Here is a 16,240-nt window from a genome sequence, read left to right on the forward strand (position 1 = left end):
ATGGCTCAAATCTATCCAAACCTGTACACAAGTTATCTGTGGTTCCTCATGTGTAAAACGACAGTTGATGTTATTCTTGTTAGAATTATATATTATTGGATGTAATGTATTTGTATTTTGTATTGTTTTAGTGAGTATTTGTATAGTGGCAGTGTAATTGTCCTTAGTTGCCCTGGGACTACGGGTGCAAGTTAGCTTTTGGCTAACCCCGGCACATTTACATGAATGTGGCATTATTGTAATATTGATGTTGATTAATGAGGATTCTGATACTATGTGTGGCCTGCTGTCAAAAGAACTGCGGCAAACGTGACCCGGGACAATACTTGAATGAATGGCATAATAACATTTGCCAAGCAGTGCTTTCATCAAATTACATTGAACATGAGGGAATGAAAGTGGAATTGTAAGGATCGTTTTGATTTAATCTTTATTTAACTAGGCAAGTCAGTTAAGGACAAATTCTTATTTACAATGACGGCCTACCAAAAGGCAAAAGGCCTCCTGCGGGGACGGGGGCTGGGATTAAAAACAAAAATATTGGACAAAACACACCACGATAAGAGAGACACCACAACACTACATTAAGAGAGACCTAAGACAACATAGCATGGCAGCAACACATGACAACACAACATGGTTGCAGCACAAAACATGGTACAAACATTATTGGGCACAGACAACGGCACAAAGGGCAAGAAGGTAGAGACACTAATACATCACACAAAGCAGCCACAACTGTCAGTAAGAGTATCCATGATTGAGTCTTTGAATGAAGAGATGGAGATAAAAACTGTCCAGTTTGAGTGGTTTTTGCAGCTCGTTCCAGTCGCTAGCGGCAGCGAACCTAAAAGAGGAGCGACCCAGTGATGTGTGTGCTTTGGGGTCCTTTAACAGAATGTGACTGGCAGAACGGGTGTTGTGTGTGAAGGATGAGGCCTGCAGTAGGTATCTCAGATAGGGGGGAGTGAGGCCTAAGAGCCTTTTATAAATAAGCATCAACCAGTGGGTCTTGCGACGGGTATACAGAGATGACCAGTTTACAGACGAGTATAGAGTGCAGTGATGTCTTCTATAAGGAGCATTGGTAGCAAATCTTATAGTCGAATGGTAAAGAACATCTAGCTGCTCGAGAGCACCCTTACCTACCGTCTCCATAATCTAGCATGGGTAGGATTGTCACCTGAATCAGGGTTAGTTTGGCAGCTGGGGTGAAAGAGGAGCAATTACTTAGAGGAAACCAATTATATATTTAACCTTAGCTTGCAGCTTTAATATGTGCTGAGAGAAGGACAGCGTGCCATCTAGCCATATTCCCAAGTACTTGTATGAGGTGACTACCTCAAGCTCTAAACCCTCAGAGGTAGTAGTCACACCGGTGGGCAGAGGGGCTGTAACGGTTTTCTTGGTGAGAAGGAGAGTCGGACCAAAATGCAGCGTGTCTATTGCAATCCATGTTTAATGAAGTGACACACTAAACACAAACACTACCAAAACAATAAACTTAACGAAAACCGAAACAGCCTATACTTGTGTAACCTAACACAGAACAATGACATCAGGACACTAAGGACAATCACCCACGACAAACTCAAAGAATATGGCTGCCTAAATATGGTTCCCAATCAGAGACAACGATAAACACCTGCCTCTGATTGAGAACCACTTCAGACAGCCATAGACTTAGCTAGAACACCCCACTAGCTACAATCCCCATAAATACACACCACATACAAAAACCCATGCCACACCCTGGCCTGACCAAATAAATAAAGATAAACACAAAATACTTTGACCAGGGTGTGACAGAACCCCCCCCCTAAGGTGCGGACTCCCGAACGCACCTCAAAACAATAGGGAGGGTCCGGGTGGGCATCTGTCCATGGTGGCGGCTCCGGCGCGGGACGTGGACCCCACTCAATCAATGTCTTAGTCCCTTCTCCTCGCGTCCCTGGATAGTCCACCCTCGCCGCCGACCATGGCCTAGTAGTCCTCACCCAGAACCCCACTGGACTGAGGAGCAGATCGGGACTGAGGGGCAGCTCGGGACTGAGGCAGCTCGGGACTGAGGGGAAGCTCAGGAGTGAGAGGAAGCTCAGGAGTGAGAGGAAGCTCAGGAGTGAGAGGAAGCCCAGGAGTGAGAGGAAGCTCAGGCAGGTTGATAAATCTACCAGATCCAGGCTGGCTGGTGGTTTCGGCAGATCCTGGCTGACTGGCAGATCTTGGCTGACTGGCAGATCCTGGCTGACTGGCAGATCTGGAAGAGTCTGGTCGACTGGCAGATCTGGAAGAGTCTGGTCGACTGGCAGATCTGGAAGAGTCTGGTCGACTGGCAGATCTGGAAGAGTCTGGTCGACTGGCAGATCTGGAAGAGTCTGGTCGACTGGCAGATCTGGAAGAGTCTGGTCGACTGGCAGATCTGGAAGAGTCTGGTCGACTGGCAGATCTGGAAGAGTCTGGTCGACTGGCAGATCTGGAAGAGTCTGGTCGACTGGCAGATCTGGAAGAGTCTGGTCGACTGGCAGATCTGGAAGAGTCTGGTCGACTGGCAGATCTGGAAGAGTCTGGTCGACTGGCAGATCTGGCTGCTCCATGCTGACTGGCTGCTCCATGCTGACTGGCAGCTCTGGCTGCTCCATGCTGACTGGCTGCTCCATGCTGACTGGCAGCTCTGGCTGCTCCATGCTGACTGGCAGCTCTGGCTGCTCCATGCTGACTGGCTGCTCTGGCTGCTCCATGCTGACTGGCTGCTCCATGCTGACTGGCTGCTCCATGCTGACTGGCGGCCCTGGCTGCTCCATGCTGACTGGCGGCCCTGGCTGCTCCATGCTGACTGGCGGCCCTGGCTGCTCCATGCAGACTGGCAGCTCTGGCGGCTCCTTGCAGACTGGCAGCTCCTTGCAGACTGGCAGCTCTGGCGGCTCCTTGCAGACTGGCAGCTCCTTGCAGACTGGTAGCTCTATGCAGACTGGCAGCTCCTTGCAAACTGGCAGCTCCTTGCTAACTGGCAGCTCTATGCTAACTGGCAGCTCTATGCTAACTGGCAGCTCTATGCTAACTGGCAGCTCTGAACAGGCGGGAGACTCCGGCAGCGCTGTAGAGAAGGAAGGCTCTAACAGCGCTAAACAGGTGGGAGACTCCGACAGCGCTGGAGAGGAGGAGGGCTCCGACAGCGCTGGACAGGCGAGGCGCACTATAGGCCTGATGCGTGGTGCTGGCACTGGTGGTACTGGGCCGAGGACACGCACAGGAAGCCTGGTGCGGGGAGCTGCTACCGGAGGGCTGGGGTGTGGAGGTGGCACAGGATGGGTTAGACCGTGAAGGCGTACTGGAGATCTTGAGAGCGGTGCTGGCACAGGACGTGCAAGGCTAGGGAGGTGCACAGGAGGCCTGGTACGTGAGACTGGCACCATCTTCACCAGCCGACTAACACGCACCTCAGGACGAGTATGGAGCGCTGACCCAGGTGCCATCAAATCCCCGACACGCTCCGTCGGGCGAATTCCATGTTTAAAACACCAACACAGCAACTCCCTCATTTCTCTCTCCTCCAATTTCCCCATTAACTCCTTCACAGTCTCTGTTTCGCTCACCTCCAACACCGGCTCTGGTTCTGGTCTCCTCCTTGGCTCCTCACGATAAACAGGGAGAGTTGGCTCAGGTCTGGCTCCTGACTCTGCCACACTCTCCCTGAGCCCCCCCCCAAGAAATTTTTGGGGCTGACTATGGGGCCTCCGCCCGCGCCGCCTTGCTTGCTTCGCAAACTCCATTCTCCTATATCCTTCCGCGCACTGCTCCATCGACTCCCAGGCGGGCTCCGGCACTCTCCCTGGGTCGACCGCCCACCTGTCTATCTCCTCCCAAGAAGTATAGTCCATACTGTACTCCACTTTGGGCTGTTCCTGCCTGTTGACACGCTGCTTGGTCCCTTTGTGGTGGGTGATTCTGTAACGGTTTTCTTGGTGAGAAGGAGAGTCGGACCAAAATGCAGCGTGTCTATTGCAATCCACGTTTAATGAAGTGACACACTAAACACAAACACTACCAAAACAATAAACTTAACGAAAACCGAAACAGCCTATACTTGTGTAACCTAACACAGAACAATGACATCAGGACACTAAGGACAATCACCCACCTGTCTCTGATTGAGAACCACTTCAGACAGCCATAGACTTAGCTAGAACACCCCACTAGCTACAATCCCCATAAATACACACCACATACAAAAACCCATGCCACACCCTGGCCTGACCAAATAAATAAAGATAAACACAAAATACTTTGACCAGGGTGTGACAGGGGCATTCTTCTTACCAAACCCCATGACGTTTGTTTTGGAGGTGTTCAGAACTAGGTTAAAGGCAGAGAAAGCTTGTTGGACACTAAGAAAGCTTTGTTGCAGAGCGTTTAACACAAAATCAGGAGAGGGGTATATAAATGGATGAGAGAGCTTCCTAATGCCTGAGCTATGTTGTTGATTTTGTTGTTGTAAATTGAGCAGAGCAAGGGGCCTAGGATCAAGCCTTGGGGTACTCCCTTGGTGACTGGCAGTGGCTGAGACAACAGATGTTCTGACTTTATACACTGCACTCTTTGGGAGAGGTAGTTAGCCCACAAGACCAAAGAACCCTCAGATACCAATATTCCTTAGCTGGCCCACAAGAATGGAATGGTCTATCATATAAAAAGCTTTGGCCAATAAGTCAATATTGCTTAGAATCAAGGACAATGGTGACATTATTTAGGAACTTTAAGGTTGCAGTGACACATCCATAACCTGAGCGGAAACCATGTTGCATACCAGAGAGAATATTGTAGACATCAAGAAAGCCAATCAGTTCATTATTATCAAGTTTTTCCAACACTTTTGATAAACAGGGCAAAATAAAAGTTGGCCTATAACTGTCCAAGCATCTTCAACAGAGGGGGTCAAGCTGATTCTATATCAATTTACAGAGGCCAGGTTATGAAGGAAGGCTTGCTCCTAAAAAAAAAATTGCAACCATCTATGACAAATCAGGACAGGACATTTCACTGAGCAGTCATTACGAACACAGGCTGTGAAACAGTGATCACATTACAGAAAACAATCTGATACCTATCAGGATTATTTGTGAGGATAACATCAAGGAGAGTAGCCTTTTCTGGGTGCTTGGAGTCATACCTTGTGGGATTGGAAATAATCTGAGAAGGATTTGGGAGTCACATTGCTTTAGGACATGGTCAGGTGGTTTAAGCATGTCCCAGTTTATGTCAGCTAGCAGGACAAATTCAGACTTAGTCTAAGGGGCCAGGAGAGAGCTTATGGCAGGTAGGGTAGAGGCCAGTGGTGATGGTGGACGACAACACCCAGCAATAGTCAACCAAGAGCTATTTGAAAGTTGTATGCTTAAAACCAGCAAATCAAATTGTTTGGGGACAGACTTGGTGGAGACAACCAAGCACTGAAGGTGTTCCTTGGGAAAGATTGCTACTCCACCACCTTTGGAAGATCTGTCTTGCCGAAAAAGGTTATAACCAGAAAGGTTAACATCAGTGTTCAAAATACTTTCCTAACCCCATCTCAGTAATGACCAACACATCTGTATTGGAGCTGTAAACCTACACTTTGAATTGATCAATTTTAGGTAATACGTTTCTAGTGTTGACGTGCAGAAAACCCAGGCTTTTACGAGAGTAGAAATCAGTGAAACAGATATCAGAGCACAAGTCAGAATTGGGGCTAGCAACGGTAGCTGGGCCAGGGTGTACATGCACATTTCCAGATATCATCAGCAGTAATGCTTACAACGGATTATATGCCTGCTCTAAACTGTATATGGTAGCATAGCGGCTGTATGGTGAGTAGCCAGCCCGTCTAATATTAAAGGAACTATGAAGTAAGCACACAGATGACTTGGAACAGGAACTACATCAAAATGACTTACTGTACAGACCCAGCGATGGATGAATAACTGGGACTCAGATGCGTTGGTTGGTGGCACAGCCTCACGGGTCCACTGAGTAGCGGGGCGTGTGGCAGGGAGGTGTGCTTGTACATGCGGTGAGGAAGGGCCGTGGATAGTCAGAAATGCACTCAGGAGAGCATGCTGGGAATGGGCCTTGGACGTGTCGTGGTGAAGCATATTCTCAACACAGAGCTGGCCGGCATGGAGGAGAGGAAATATTGTGAAAGAAGGTAGCTTGCTCTCCTGTAATACGAGAGAAACAAGGGATATACACTTAACAAAAATGTTGTAGCAAATTCGTGGGGTAGCCCTGACCGGGACTCCAAACCGGGTACAGCGACGGTCAAGCCAACACCTTAACCACTACGACAAGAGGTGCAAACCTCTTGATGAGGTCACTAGGTTTTGGCTCAAGTTCACTACAATATAAAACACAGCATGCAACAAATTCAAAGATTTTATTGAGTTATAAGTTCATATAAGGAAATGAGTCAATTGAAATAAATTCATGAGGCCTTAATCTATGGATTTCACATGACTGAGAATACAGATATGCATCTGTTGGTCACCAGATACTTTACAAAAAAGGTAGGGGCGTGAATCAGAAAACCAGGCAGTATCTGGTGTGACCACCATTTGCCTCATGCAGCGCGACACATCTCCTTCACATAGAGTTGCTCAGGCTGTTGATTGTGGTCTGTGGAATGTTGTCCCACTCCTCTTCAATGGCCTTACAAAGTTGCTGGATATTGGTGGGAACTGGAACACGCTGTCGTTCATGTCGATCCAGAGCATCCCAATCATGATGGTGAGTATGCAGGCCATGAAAGAAAATTTTCAGCTTCCAGCAATCGTGTACAGATCCTTGTGACATGCCGTGCATTATCATGCTGAATCATGAGGAGATGGCGGATGAATGGCACGACAATGGGCCTCAGGAACTCACATTTTATTGGTCACATACACATGGTTAGCAGATGTTAATGCGAGTGTAGCGAAATGCGGTATCTCTGTACATTCAAATTGCTAGCAATAAAATGCAATTGTGTTTGTTGTCTGTAGCTTATGCCTTCCCATACCCTAACCCCACCGCAACCGCTCGCCCACACTGCCATCTGCCCAGAACACTTGAAACCGGGATTCATCTGTTTAGAGCACACTTCTCCACCGTGCCAGTGGCCATTGAAGGTAAGCATTTTCCCACTGAAGTTGGTTACGACGCCAGACTGCAGTCAGGTCAAGACCCTGGTGAGGACAACAAGCACGCAGATGAGCTTCCCTTAGACGGTTTTTGACAGTTTGTGTAGAAATTCTCTGGTTGTGCAAACCCACAGTTTCATCAGCTGTCCAGGTGGCTGGTCTCAGACGATCCCGCATGTGAAGAAGCCGGATATGGAGGTCCTGGGCTGGTGTGGTTACACGTGGTCTGCAGTTGTGAGGCCAGTTGTATGTACTGCCAAATTCATTAAAACAATGTTGGAGGCGGCTTATGGTAGAGAAATTAACATTTCATTCTCGGGCAACATCCTTCAGGATCCCTCAGCCTTGACCCATCCTCTACTTTCTTTACTGCCTCAGCATATGACACCTTCTGCACTACTCAGACTCCAGCCACCTCAACTTGCCTCTCTCCCATCGTACACTTCCGATTCCCAGCAACATGGGCACCCCTACAGTTGACAACTTTATCCACCGAAAATACACAATCCTCTATCTCATGCCCTCCTGCACACTTCGAACATCTTGGAATCTTCCTCTTACAGACTGCTGCAACATGACCATAAACGTTGCACCTGAAACAACGTAGTGGATTCAGAATAAAAGCTCTAACAGGATAACTGATATATCCTAACATGACTTTGTCGGGTAAAGACTCAAAACTCCTCGACTTCACCACCGGGTCTACGTCGCACCAAACGGCGGGCATCACAAACACCCGGAATCTTCGGCTTCAACTGTGCACGGCTCACTCTGTTTACACTTGACACCAATCTTCTTCAACACCCCATCCCATTTAAATCGCCATCTTCCTCAAATTCATATCCAACCTCTGCTTTCCTCATTCTCTTCGACCTCTTCCTCCCCATAAATCCACCTCTATGTGTCCGACGTAACTCCATCTCATAATCATCCTGCTCACCGCGGAAACGTGTCTTCCCCGGGCGCCAACATTTTGAGAGCATGAGCAGTGGCCACACAGAATAACAACCCCCCCCCAATATCAACTCTGTTCTACTCCTGTCACAACGGAAAACCTCCAGTTCTCTCTTGGTACACACTCTGATAGCGCACAAGTTCCCTCAATTGCAGAGTAGCTGCTCTGAGCAAGGTGCGATATGCACTGCAGAAGGAGAGGAGGAATGTTTGTTTGGTCAAGTTAAATTAGGGTTGCAGTGGGGATTAAGGAGAGTGAGGACATGTGCGGAGGCTGATTGGCAATTAGTATCAGCTGGTGCTTGTTGGGTTGCTAGGAAGCTGCGTTCAAGGGAACTAGTTAAAGTGTTGGTCCTCTGTCCTGAATTCTTAACACCATTAAATCCGTTTTTTTTTTAAAATTATGGTGTATTTTAACCCTGTAGAAAAGTTTGGGAACTACCACTGGTCTCTCTCTCTCTCTCTCTCTCTCTCTCTAGCATTGAGCACATGAGTGTTGCATTGTCAATGCTCTCCCATTGATATGGATATTACAGAGCAACAGTTTGTTGCGCTGTTCATCGGATTCCCATTGAGATGAGTTATTCTCTCGTTTCATCTGTGATTTCCCTCATCCAACAGCTCCTTGAATCGACTCTAGACAGACTCTACGGCCGGAATTCATTCAATGGCGCATTGTGGAGCTGCACACTGCACTACTGACAATGTGCCTGGTAATTACCCAGACATTCATGGTAAATACTGCAGATGTCGGCTCAAGAGTAAATTACCGCTAAAGTGCAACGCGCTTGTTGACAACACACCTTTGATTGAATCCCGGCCTTGATAGCTTAATCACAGCTGTTTTGGAGTGTCGTGACAGTGTGCAGTTTCTAAAAAGAAGGTAGTTTAGTTGGGACTTGAAAGCTGTAGTGCACTTAAACAGATTGTGACTTTTCCGAGGTGCACTTATCAAATAAGTTAAACAAATAATTATTCAGGAAGAATGAAGGAGATTAATAAAGGAGCATAAAACAGACGGCAACAATTGAAATGAATAAAAATATATAAAATAATAATGAAGTCAATGATTTAAAGGAAAAGCTAAGTAACATGAAATTACAGTTTGAAGGCCATGCTAAAAAGGTGTGTTTAAAAAATATAAATAACTAAAATATCACATTAACATACGTATTCACACCCTTTACTCAGTACTTTGTTGAAATACATTTGGCAGCAATTACAGCCTCGAGTCTTCTTGGGTATGACGCTACAAGGTTGGCACACCTATATTTGGGGAGTTTCTCCCATTCCTCTCTGCAGATCCTCTCAAGCTCTGTTAGGTTGGATGGGGAGCGTTGCTGCACAGCTAACTTCAAGTCTTTCCAGAGATGTTCGATCGGGTCCAAGTCTGGGCTCTGGCTGGGCCACTCAAGGACATTCAGAGACTTGTCCTGAAGCCACTCCTGCATTGTCTTGGCTGTGTGCTTAGGGTCATTGTCCTGTTGGAAGGTGAACCTTCGCCGCCAGGCTGAGGTCCTGAGTGCTCTGGAGCAGGTTTTCATCAAGAATCTCTCTGTACTTTGCTCCGTTCATCTTTGCCTAGATCCTGCTAGTCTCCCAATCCCTGCCGCTGAAAAACATCCCCACAGCATAATTCTGCCACCACCATGCTTCACCATAGGGATGGTACCAGGTTTCCTCCAGGCGTGATGCTTGGCATTCAGTCTTGGTTTCACCAGACCAGAGAATCATGTTTCTCATGGTCTGAGAGTCTTTAGGTGCCTTTTAGCAAACTCTAAGTGGGCCTGTCATGTGCCATTTACTGAGGAGTGGCTTCCGTCTGGCCACTCTACCATAAAGGCCTGATTGGTGCTGCAGAGATGGTTGTCTTTCTGGAAGGTTCTCCTATCTCCACAGAGAAACTCTGGAGCTCTGTCAGAGTGACCATCGGGTTCTTGGTCACCTCCCTGACCAAGGCCCTTCTCCCCCGATTGCTCAGTTTGGCCAGGTCGGCCGGCTCTAGGAAGAGTCTTGGTGGTTCCAAACTTCTTCCATTTAAGAATGATGGAGGCCATTGTGTTCTTGGGGACCTTCAATGCTGCAGGTTTTTTTGGCAGAATAAGGCTGAGCTCAATTTCTAGTCTCATAGGAAAGGGTCTGAATAATTACTTTTTCTTCAAACAATCTGTTTTCACTTTTTCATAATGGTTTATTGTGTGTAGGTTGCTGAGGAAAATGTTTTATTTAATTAATTTTAGAATAAGGCTGCAACGTAACAAAATGTGGCAAAAGTCAAGGGGTCTGAATGCTCTCCGAAGGCACTGTTTAAGGAAAACAATAGGGGTCCAGGCACAAAGACTTGTGGAACTCCAAATTCAACTTTGGAACGTTCAGATTATTTCTAAACCAGTTGCACAAATTCATAACGATCAGTAAGATAACATTTAAACAAGTTAAAAACCTCAGAGGCCAACCAAGCCGTCCAGCTTCTCAACGAGAACGGTGTGATCCAGCTTCAATCTAAAAGAATGAGAACAGAACATGGTCACGGTCAGCAGAACATAATTTACAACTTTCACAAGTACAGTCTCAGCGCATTTATTCTAAATCCAGATTGGACTTTTTATTAAATGCAATCCCTTTTTCATGGTATCCAATTGGTAGTTACAGTCTTGTTCCATCACTGCAACTCACATATGGACAAGAGGCAAAGGTCGAGAGCTGTGCGTCCTCCAAAACACGACCCAACCAAGCCACACTGCTTCTTGACACAATGCCCGCTTAACCCGGAAGCCAGCCGCACCAATGTGTCAGAGGAAACACTGTACACCTGGCGACCATGTCAGCGTGCATGCACCCGGCCCGCCACAGGAGTCGCTAGAGCGCGACGGGACAAGGATATCCCGGCCGGTCAAGCAGCTAGCACTGCTATGCAGTGCCTTCGACCACTGCGCCACTCGGGAGGCCCAGATTGGAGAGTTTATAATGTGCTATTTCGAATCCAGGAAGGATGTAATCTACTGAGCAACAGCTTTATGTCAAATCTTTGGAAGAGAGGCCTTTCAGGAGTGGACTGTACTAATTAGTGCTCCTTCCATGATTAGTCACCTCAATAGGATGGTGATTCATTCTTACTGCAGTGGAATTAACTTGGGATCCTTATTTCTCACAGCTACGATTATTATAGTAGTATTACTGTCTGTGATAAGGTGCTCTGCCTATCAAATTGTCATTGTAATAAGGTATCTATTATCTTTGGATGGTTTCTACTAGTTTTTAATGGTTTCTCATATCATATCACCACACTCTGTTCCGGCTCAGCAGGCTACTTTACTTATAATGGCTTCCAATGTACTCCTCTTCTTCAGCCCCCTACTTTGATATAAACACACACACATATGCACATGCATGCATGCACACACACACACATACGCACACACACACACACACACACACATACGCACACACACACACACACACACACACACACACACACACACACACACACACACACACACACACACACACACACACACACACACACACACACACACACACACACACACACACACACAGCAACACACACACACACACATACATGAACGCATGCACATACATATGCAGACACACACATATTCATTCGACACCCGCTGTCATTTAACCACGCTCACATACGTATCAGTGTGACAGCACAGCCCACAGACAATATCAAAATATGAACGATGAAGACAAGAATATTGGTCCAGAATCGAATGAGATTCACAGGACCGATCTGGTGCCAAGTGGTGGAGCCCTGTGAAGTGCAAAGTGCTGCTTAATATACTTTATCAATCTCCATCTCTCTACGCACTGAGAGAGAAAGGGAAAGGGGGATACCTAGTCAGTGACAACTGATTGCATTCCACTGTAATGTGTCTTCCGCATTTAACTCAACCTCTATGAATCAGAGAGGCACTGGGGGCTGTCTTAATCGACGTCCATGTCATCGGCGCCCAAGGATCAGTTGTTGTTGGGAGATGATAGAGATTGTAGAATTAAATGTTGCTTGGGGGAGTAAGGTATAAGTCTGGATTTTTAGGTCACATCATTAGACTACGTTTTTGGAGTGCTAGTTCTCTACCTGCGGATTTCTGTATAGAAGAATGCCTGCGAGGAATCAAGTCTCTATACAGTATACAGACAGCATGTGTTGCAGTCACAGTAAAAATAGTGTATGGTTGTAAGACCTTGACGACAACATACGGTAGATATGGCAAAGATGTCCATTATGCAGCTAGCTACTGTATTGTGTACAGTGTCCTATATGAGCCCAAGGTTAGACAACGTAATTGGAGGTTCTATATGATGTCTTCATTGTTAGAGCCATTTTGTGTGTTAAAGAAAATGTACGGAACTTATTTAGGTTTATTCCTGTTATATTTACTATTGGATAAAAACTATATGGAAAATACTTATTGTTGAATGGAAACTTAGCTTTATGGTAAATACTTTATATGGAAAGCCTTTTATGGTTGCAAATGTGAAACCCAGTGGACACGTGGGTTTGCTAGGAGGAGTAGCACTGAGGCTTATGGGTAACATGGCCAGGTTATTGCACCTGATATAGGAAGAAGCCACGCAGAGTTACAGTTTTCTACCATTTCATTTGGATTTAATTTGCCTGCTGCACGTTGGGATTTTACCTTTTGACTATTAATATTACTTGGAACCTGTCAAACCCTATCTGGATTGTAAATGCTTTATTTGACCACTTATCAACCTGGAATATGTGGGACAAACAAAATACATTTGTGAGTAATACATGTAATTTACCTGCATCAGAAACCTCTCATCTCACTGGTGGAAACACGTATGGAACCGACCTGTATTTTGGTGTCTACAGAATGCTTTTAGAATCTAGGAACCTAATCCACGACAGCTATCATTAGTGTGGTGCTCTCATCATTAGTGTGGCGCTGTCATCATTAGTGTGGAATGTCATCATTCGTGTGGTAAAGCCATCATTTAGCAGTCCTTTAAATGTAGTGATGTCATGATTCGTGTGGCGAGTGGGGTGTAATGTGGTGACGTCATCATTGATGTGGTGATGACATCATTAGTGTGGGACCTTATTTCACTGATTCCGAAGTCCGATGGAGACCCTTCTCTCATTGACAATTGGAGACCAATTACTTTATTAAATATTGATTACAAATGGATTGCTCTGGTTTATGCCACAAGATTCAAGAAAATGATAGATACCGTTATAAATGAGACTCAAACAGGTTTAAGCTCTAACATTCGTTTCGTCTCGGACCTTCTAGATTATTCAGATGCATTTGACTCTGATGCCATTGTTTTATTTCTGGACTTCTGTAAAGCCTTTGACACAATTGAACATGAATTTCCCTTTAGGTCTCTTAAACTGTTTGGCTTCGGTGAAAATGTTATCAAAGACATTCACATGTTTTACAAAGATACAAATAGTTCTGTGCTACTAAACCTTAATACATCCAAAAGATTCAGTATCAACAGAAGTGTACGACAGGGATGCCCAATTTCGCCATTTTTATTCATTTTGGTTGTGGAACTTCTATCTCTAGATAGATATTCTGAATAATGCAAATCTGTATTGCTTAACCATTTTAAACAAAGAAATCAACATTTCCCATCTGGCCCAAATACTAGTTTTTTAAAAGACAAAGACCAGGTCGCCCATTCCCTTAATGCTATCACTGCATTCTCTATTGCATCAGGATTAAAACTCAATGTTTCTAAATGTGAAATCTTATGTTTATATGCCTCTAATGATAAAGAAATATAAAATATTCCTGTTAAGGACTGTGCTAAATATTTAGGAATTGATCTGTCAATAAAACACTTAGTCAGACAACATATGAATTACTCTCCTAAAATTAATAAAATATCAAATATATTTAATAATTGCCTACAAAGAGATCTTTCTATACTTGGGAGAGTACTTCTGTCCAAGGCAGAGGGACTGTCTCACTTTGTGTACCCCTCATTATCTTTATGTGTAAATCCCTCTACTTGTAAAGGGATCAACAAGATCTTTCTTGACTTCATCTGGAAAAATAAGTCTCACAAACTAAAAAAGTCAGCTGAAGGAGGTCTGGAAGTGTTGGGTTTTGTTGACATAAATAACACGTTCAAGATCAACTGGTTGAAAAAATGTTTGATCAATACTGATTCAATATGGGATTTCATTCCAAATAATGTGTTTAATAAGTTGGTAGGTCTTCCATTTTTACCGAAATGTAGTTCTATTCCTGAGAGATTACCCACTAAATTGGCTAGGTTTCACCTACAAGCTTTAATGGCCTAGAAAATATGTTTCCTGCACAATTTTCCCCACATAAAGCTCTTTTGTGGAATAATTTATATTGTAAGGAGTAAGTCATTGTTCTACCCCAGCTGGCATGAGAGGAATATTGACTTTGTTCTTGATGTTTTTGACAGCAGGGTTAATATTCTTACATATGAACCATTTATAACATTGAATGAGTTTCCAATACCTTTCAGAGAGTTTATTTCTGTGATCAAAGCCGTTCCCAGTGGTCTAACTACACGAATGAAAAGTCATCTTAGCTTATCCAGAAGTCAGTTTGGAAGGTGTGGGCTTACCTAAGAAATCTTGTTGTAATAAATATATAAGACTAATTCTACATTCACAGAACCAACTTACGCCTATGAAACATGCTTATTCCTGACATTGTCTGGAAAAAAAGTTTGGTTAAGGCCTTACAAATATTGTATACCAAACACATTTAAGGAAGTGCACTTTAAAATCCAACGTAAGATATATCCATGTACTTCTATGTTGTCCAAATGTGTGGCTATTGATGATATCTGCGTTTTCTGTGAAAAAGAAGGTGAGGATCTGACTCACTTGTTCTTTGAATGTAAATTTGTGTCAGAATTTTGGGAAAACCTTGCAGAATACTTATTTACCATTACGAACACTACCCATGTTTTTGACATGAAGGATATAATATGTTACTATTGCAATGATAACATGACCATTGAAATGAGTGCGATTTTTTAAAATTCTTGTTGCCAAATACTTTATACACAAACTAAAATTCCAGAATTATACGCAAAAATATCTTGTTAAGATATTATCCCTAGTGAATAACAAGAATAACATCTTCCTGAATCCTTACAATGACATTTTTTCAGAGTGAAAACAATTGCACTAGAATTTTTGTAATTATTTTATAGATATGTTTCGAATGTTTTAGTATTTTCTTGTTAATACCTGTGTTTTGTTTTGTTAGACATGTTTGATGTAAGTTGTTGATTTTTGTATTATGAATTTTAAAATAGTAAAAAAAGAAACAAATAAAAGTAGTGTGAGGTTGTCATTATTAGTGTGGTAATGTTATAATTAATGGCTGCGGTGTGGAGAGGATAGCATTAGTGTGGTGATGTCATTCTTACATTAGTGTGGTAATGACATCATTAGTGTGCTAATGTCAAAATCAAATCAAATTTCATTTGTCACATAAACATGGTTAGCAGATGTTAATGCGAGTGTAGCGAAATGCTTGTGCTTCTAGTTCCGACAGTGCAGTAATATCTAACAAGTAATTGAACAATTCCCCAACAACTACCTAATACACACAAATCTAAAGGGGTGAATGAGAATGTGTACATGAAAGTATATGGATGAGCGATGACCGAGCGGCATAGGCAAGGTGAAGTAGATGGAATAAAATACAGTATATACACATGATATGAGTAATGTAAGATATGTAAACATTATTAAAGTGGAATTATTAAAGTGGCATTATGTCATCGTTAGTGTGGTGATGTCATCATCAATGGTTGTAGTGTAGAAATGTCTTCATTTGCAGTGCTCCCCTGTCTCTGTCTCTCTCGCTATCTACTAGTCACTATGACACGTCTCCTGTCTTCTGTCACTCTCCTGCCATGCCGACCGCTCTGATACTTGACAGACTGATGCTGGACGACCTGATGTGTGTTGACAACCGTGTGGGTTTGTGTCAGTGCCTGTCTCTCTCTCTCTCTGTGTGTGTGTGTGTGTGTGTGTGTGTGTGTGTGTGTGTGCGAGTTAAAATGTGTCAGTCTCTAGCCCATCACAGCAAAGGTCAATTATTTCCATTAATTGTGTTGCTTGAAACACCAGTTTG

General features: G+C 44.2%; 1 protein-coding gene across 2 annotated transcripts in view; it reads left to right on the forward strand.

Annotated features, from left to right (window-relative positions):
* doc2a (double C2 domain alpha) overlaps positions 1-16,240 on the forward strand; it is a 56,164-nt gene that overhangs the window by 18,116 nt on the left and 21,808 nt on the right. The window lies entirely within an intron of this gene.

Source organism: Oncorhynchus mykiss, chromosome 12 (genome assembly GCF_057628025.1).
Source record: "Oncorhynchus mykiss isolate SJ-2025 chromosome 12, ASM5762802v1, whole genome shotgun sequence".
Lineage (NCBI taxonomy): Eukaryota > Metazoa > Chordata > Actinopteri > Salmoniformes > Salmonidae > Oncorhynchus > Oncorhynchus mykiss.